Raw genomic sequence first — 6,529 nt, 5'->3', positions numbered from 1 at the left:
ATCTCCCATGGTTGCTACAAAAAAAGCAAAAAAGAATGAAATTAGAAAAGGAGTTGAAATAAAAAAAAAGAAACAGATACGGTAAGGAAGAAATACTTACGTGCAAGGTTCCATTTCTCAGGAAAAGGAATATTTGATTCACCCACCAAACCAACCGTGGGTACCGCAACGTAACGGGTGTACCAGCCTCGATCTTTATCATCTTCAGGGCTTACCAAAACCCTTTTATTTCTTGCAGTTAGGGTAAAAACACCATTACGGAACAGCTTGGGGTGGTAAAGATGAATTAGATGGGAGAAGGTAAAGTCAACATCAGCCTTTACCGATACATACCTTAAACAAGCTACTGCTCTCCATACGAGAGGGCCAACTTGAGCCAAACAAATTTTGAAAAACCGACAGAAATCGAGTATGACTGAGTCGATAGTAGGAATAAATCCCAAAGTAAAGGGATAAGTATAAACAGAGGAAAAACCAATCCTATAAGAAGATATTCTCTGGTTTGGGTTAGGAATAACTATATGAAGGTCATCTCTCCAACGACAATCTTTTCGAACAGTGGAAATCAAGGGTTCAGTAATTAAAGAAGGATAGGTGTCAGCTCTCTCTAACTTAATTACTTGGTCACGAAGGGATTCTTTATCATGCTCGAAAGATAAGTCGGTTGGCACTATTTCTTCGACCAAAGGTTCTTGAATAGACTCAAAAGATTCTTTGCCTTTATAAGAGGATCTATTAGTGAAAGAACCTCTAGAAATAGTGCCAGAGCTAGAAGAAGGAGTGATGGAACCAGAGGTACCACCACGAATGGATCCTAGGCCACGAAGCCTACCTCCTCTACCTCTTTTGTGTCTCACAGAGGCATTGGGGAAACTGTCAAGAATTGGGACTCTCCTAGGGTTGGGATTCGAAGATGACATGGTAGAAAGATGTGAACAGAGGAAGAAGTGAATAGGAGTAAATAGGGAAATATTTGGTAAAAATTTGTGGAAGAAGGGTTAAGTTTATATATAAAAGCAACCGTCAAAGACTAAGAAGTGTAATGATGGAAAGCCTATAATAAAGGCAACTATCACTTCGTGAATAGTGGAGTTGAAGAAGCCTTGAAAAAAGGCTGCAGAATTGCAGAGCTAATGAGAAGGTGACACGTATGCAATGCATTAAATAGAATAGACAACTGAAGCGTTAGTACTGTCATGACATTAATTATGGCGAAAATTCCCTTTTTAATGAAGATCCACTTCCCAAATATTTAATTGATAAATAAATGGAAAGTGAGGGGACTATCTGTATTGGGAAAAAACTGAATTTATATATTGAAGATGACGTGTCATGACACGTGGATTGGTCAAATGGTCAAAACGTGGTAATCAGTTAGGAGGCACGAGCAACAACAGATGCGGGAGAGAAGATACTTAAAGGCACGAGCTATTATTCAAATGAAATGAGACTCGCACCTGTTCGAGTCATTTAAAGCTCGAAGATCAGAAGGAATTGAAGACATGACTTTGATAGAGTAAAAGAGTCCAAATTCAGCATTAAATGCCAAATACGTTAGAGAATTTGTATTTAATAGGAATGATTGAGTAACGTTTCTTTTAATGTCATTTATTGCTCATAATTGCCTTATTAAGACAAAGGCATTACACTTTCTCTTAGAATTAACTATAAATGGAGAAGGTCTCAACATCTGTAGGGGAGATCATTGTGACTATACTGAAATATAAACTTATTCATTGCTTTATTGTCATTCTTAAAGTCTCTCATTTCTTGATTATCAGTAACCCGATTTCTCTCTTAATTTCTAGCTTTAACCAAATATTCAGTTTTTTGGTTAAACAATATAATATTCCCTGCCAAACCAAATAGCACCTTTTAAAGCATTTTATTGGCAAATTACCTTATAAAACAACAACAAAGCATAGGCAATTAAGGTATAAATATCAACTATATAGCCTATTTTATCATTCATGTACGTTGTATCAAAACGGGAAAGTCAACGTGAAATATAATTCCACATCCGACTGGGTTTAGTATTAAATAGTACATTAAGTCCCTTTTAAATATAACTAAAATATGCACGTAACTTAAATATGTAGCAGTTGATTGGAAATAATTGATTATCATCCTTGCCATAGATGAGGGCTTACACATACGTGGTGCCGTTGTTGAGATATGTTTGTACCTCAACTGATTAAGCACTTGGAAAGTGGCTAAATTTCGATTACTTTTGAAATTGGGCTATTTTTGAACGACCAGTTGTAAATCTGGCTATTTTTAAAAATCACCCTATTTTTTTTTTCAAAAAAAAAGTTGAGATTTCTAATAAAGAGGGACTCTTTGTTTTGAGATACTGCACCATTCCAACATTTTCACGTAATAATGACGAAACTCAGCTATGTTTCCGTCTGGAGGCTAGTATATCTCACTTCCTCCAGTTGTGCACTATCTTTTGGAATTGGACTTTTAGCCAGTATCTCAATTGAACATTGCTTCTAAATTAGATTTCAAACTAAAGGATGTCCTTTTGGGCTTTGGCACTGCCAGTTGTTGGGCCACGATAATAATTTTAGAAAACTGCTTAATTATTTACAAATTAGCTCTCAATGTATATTTGCACATAGGTCACGGGTTCGAATCGTGGAGCCTTGGAGCATAATAAAGTAATCTATGTATGGCTTATAGGTCACGGTTCGAACCGTGGAAGCAGCCATTAATGCTTGCATTAGGGTAGGATGTCTACATCACACCCCATTGCGATGCGATCCTTCTCCGAAACCTGCGTGAACGTGGAATATCTTGTGTATCGGGCTGCCCTGCCCTGCCCTGCCCTCTCAATGTATATTTGCAGGTTCACTAATTTTACCTGTAATCAGCTTTCCCGCATAAGTTTGCTATATTACAGCCGGGAAAGTGCAAAAGACTTGTAGGAATACAAGTGGAATCTTATCACTAATTACTAGTCTAAATGTCTAATGCTATATTCTTAGTTAGGCATGATTATCTGCCTTGATTGTGCAAAATCTTTTTTAGCATTATTACCTGGCTTAATTGTGCAAAACTTTTAAGTTATTACTTGCACTAATAAACAACAACAACAACAACTACCCAGTAAAATCCCACCAGGTGGGGTCTGGGGAGGGTAATGTGTACGCAGACCTTACCCTACCCGATAGGGCAGAGAGGCTGTTTCCAATAGACCCTCGGCTCAGAGAAAAAGAAAACAAGAAAAGAAAAGACAACTCATTAGTAACTCCAGTAGCAACCGTAATAGTAATGAAAGCACTTGCACTAATAAACGTGCTCAGTTTTAATCGTTTCAATTTGTATAAGCTACCACTTATTAATCACTACACAATATATTATGAATTTTTTTTTTCCGTGGTGCTTCTCTTTTCATGCTTCACATTCTGCACCTTTTCTCTATTTCCATGGTTCCACTTCAAAAATCAAACCACCACCCCACACTTTTGCTTTTGCATATTTTCAATACCATTCTAGTGCTTAGTGAGAGGAAAATTGGTTCAAATAACAGGCTATTCAAACAATTGGGTAAGGTTCACATTGTGGTTGCCAAAGAAACAGGTTTATAGGCTCAACGGGGTTAACTAAGATGTACTGCATTCAAGTGGGTTTACTTTATATGTCTGGCTCAACAAAGAAATGCCTATATCACTTCTAAAACTGAATGAAGCTACTATTTCGCTTTGCAAACACAAAGGGCAAGTTCTAGGCATCAAATGTACAGCATGGAATGCAGTAACACTCACACACACATGGCACATAACTCACTCCGGATTAGTTTATCAAGACATTCTCTTTTGAGTGTTCAAGTTAGGTGCAAACATACAATTTTTAAGGCACATAAATAAGATTCAACCCTTGAAGCTAAGCGCTACACTCTAGCGTCTATCGTGTTCTGGTGTAAAAGCGCTAAGGGTTTTTCTTCTTCGATTTTAAGCTCGTCGCCCATTAATCCTAACCTAAAAAAAAAATCTACCTATACCCGGTTCAAGCTAAAACCTTGGAAAAGAACCGTGGCCCAAAGAAAAACCAAGGGGGAGTTACTACACTACCTAAAAAAATAAAAAATATCTTTTTGGTATTTTCTCTAGACTAACTTTCCTCAAGAAAATTGTCTAAAGGATCCGTCATCAGGAAGAGTCTCTATATTCCATTTTTTTTTCGACTTAGTCCCTCAAGATTCCCGTCGAAAGAGATTTGTCGTCGGGACAAAGCACTTACTATTTCTACTTACCTAATGAACTACTATTCTAACACCAAAACAATCAAAGCAAACAGTTAACTGTTACAATTAAAAACATACAATGAAGTATCCCCCACCCCACACTTAAAATAAAGACATGTCCCCATGGCTTCAAAATGTAAAGAACAGCGAGGTAAAGGAACTTCCTTGAGGCTCACTCTTGGTCAGAAACTGTGTCTGGGTTCACGTTGCAGGCGCGACCTAGTGTGACGACCCGACCCGTCGTCTCATGAAAACCGCTCTGTTTCCCCCATTTCCTGCTTCGTTACTTCATTATCAGTGTCTTGTGTGAACGAGTTGAATTGGGTTGATTTTTGGAAGGAAATGAGACACTTAGTCTCTTTTAAGAAGGCTTAAGTTGGAAAAGTCAATCGGACGTTGACTTTTGTGTTAGAGGGCTCGAATTTGAATTCCGATGATTTGGTTAGCTTCGGGGGATGATTTGTGACTTAGGAGTGTGATCAAAAGTGATTTTGGAGGTCCGGAGCAGAATTAGGCTTGAATTGGCAAAGTTAGAATTTTAGCGAATTCCGGTCGATAGATGAGATTTTGATCCGAGGGTCGGAATGGAATTCCGAGAGTTGCAGTAGCTTCGTTAGGTGATTTGGGATGTGTGTGCAAAATTTCAGGTCATTCGGAGGTGTTTTGGTTGGGTTTCTGATCGAATGCGTGTTTCGGAAGTTTTGGAAGAACTTAAGCTTGAATTCGATGAAAAATGATGGTTTTAGCGTTGTTTGAGGTGTTTTGATGATTGGAGCAAGTTTGAATAATGTTTTAAGATGTGTTGGTACCTTTGGTTGAGGTCCCGAGGGCCTCGGGGTGATTTCGGATGGCTAACAGGGTGAAATTTGAGTTGAGGAATTTCAGGTTGCAGCTGATACCTGATATTTTCGCTTCTGCGGAAAATGGACCGCAGAAGAGGTTCCGCAGAAGCGTGAGGAGGGTCGCAAAAGCGGCTTATGGCCTGGTAGGGTAGTTTCGCAGAAGTGAAGCCTTTTCCGCTTAAGCTAGTCCGCAGAAGCGGACAGGCGAACGCAGAAGCGATTTCTGAGCTGGAGAGTTAGTTCCGCAGAAGCGGACATTATGTCGCAGAAGCGGCCTTTGATTTTTAAATGAAATTCCGCAGAAGCGGAAAATGACCGCAGATGCGGTAGTCGCAGAAGCGACAAAGGCACCGCAGAAGCGGAAACAACTGATCAGAAGTGGGTTTTAATCCCTTCGCGAAATTTTACAGAAAACATATTTTTAACTTCGGACTTGGGGTGTTCTTGAGCGATTTTGAAGAGGAAATTCAAGGACTTCGATCAGGTAAGCATTCTTGGACTTAGAACACAATTTTATCATGCAAATACATGGAATTACACTGAAAACTCAAGGAATTAAGGTCAAAAATAGTGGTTTAGGGCTTGAGACCTAAGAGAACAAAAATGAGAATTTGAAGGGTCATTTGGACTCCGATTTTGGTGTTCTTTATATGTATAGACTCGTGGCGAGATAAGGAATCCGGTGATGTAAAATTTATAATTTTTTGAGAAGTGGGCCCGGGGCTCGGGTTTTGCCAACTTCGTGATTTTCGATGTTTTTCGAGTCTTTTCGATTGGGTTATATTCCCTTAGCATATTGTGACGTATTCATTGTGGTTTTGGTCAGATTCGACGCATGAACAGGCGAATTCGAAAGGCAAGGGCATAGCACGCTAGGACCTTGGCCGGCTTGAGGTTAGTAATAAATGTAAATGCTGTGTTGAGGGTTTGAAACCTCGAATTTGCACAATGTAGTGCTATGTGAGATGACTTGCACGCCGGATAACGGGCGTGGGGTAGAGCACCGTCGGGGATTGTGACTTGGTCCGTCCCGCTTAATAAAATTACTACCTAATTGATTGTAGTTTTGTGATATCCTTATAAAAATGGATTAATTGTCATATTTGGGCTTCGTGCCAACTACTTGAATCCTTCAAGGATTATTTTTACTGGTTTCTTACCATATTTCTAGATATTGAACTCAGTCCTGGTATTTAATACTGTGTTTGAAATCTTAGCCATTTTCTAAATTAGAAATTAAGTTAATATTTTTAAATGAAGTTAGAGTTGAGTATTTTTATACTATTGTGTGATTTTTGGACTGAGTATGGGATCGGGCTGCACGCCGCAACAGTATTATAATAATATTGATATGAGGCCAAGGGCCTGTTTGATGCCACGAGATGGCTTATTATTGCGCTTGGGCCGTAAGGGGCCCCTCCCGGAGTCTGCACACCCC

The sequence above is a fragment of the Nicotiana attenuata genome, unplaced genomic scaffold (assembly GCF_001879085.1).
Source record: "Nicotiana attenuata strain UT unplaced genomic scaffold, NIATTr2, whole genome shotgun sequence".
Classification (NCBI taxonomy): domain Eukaryota; kingdom Viridiplantae; phylum Streptophyta; class Magnoliopsida; order Solanales; family Solanaceae; genus Nicotiana; species Nicotiana attenuata.
This window is presented reverse-complemented; position numbering follows the sequence as displayed.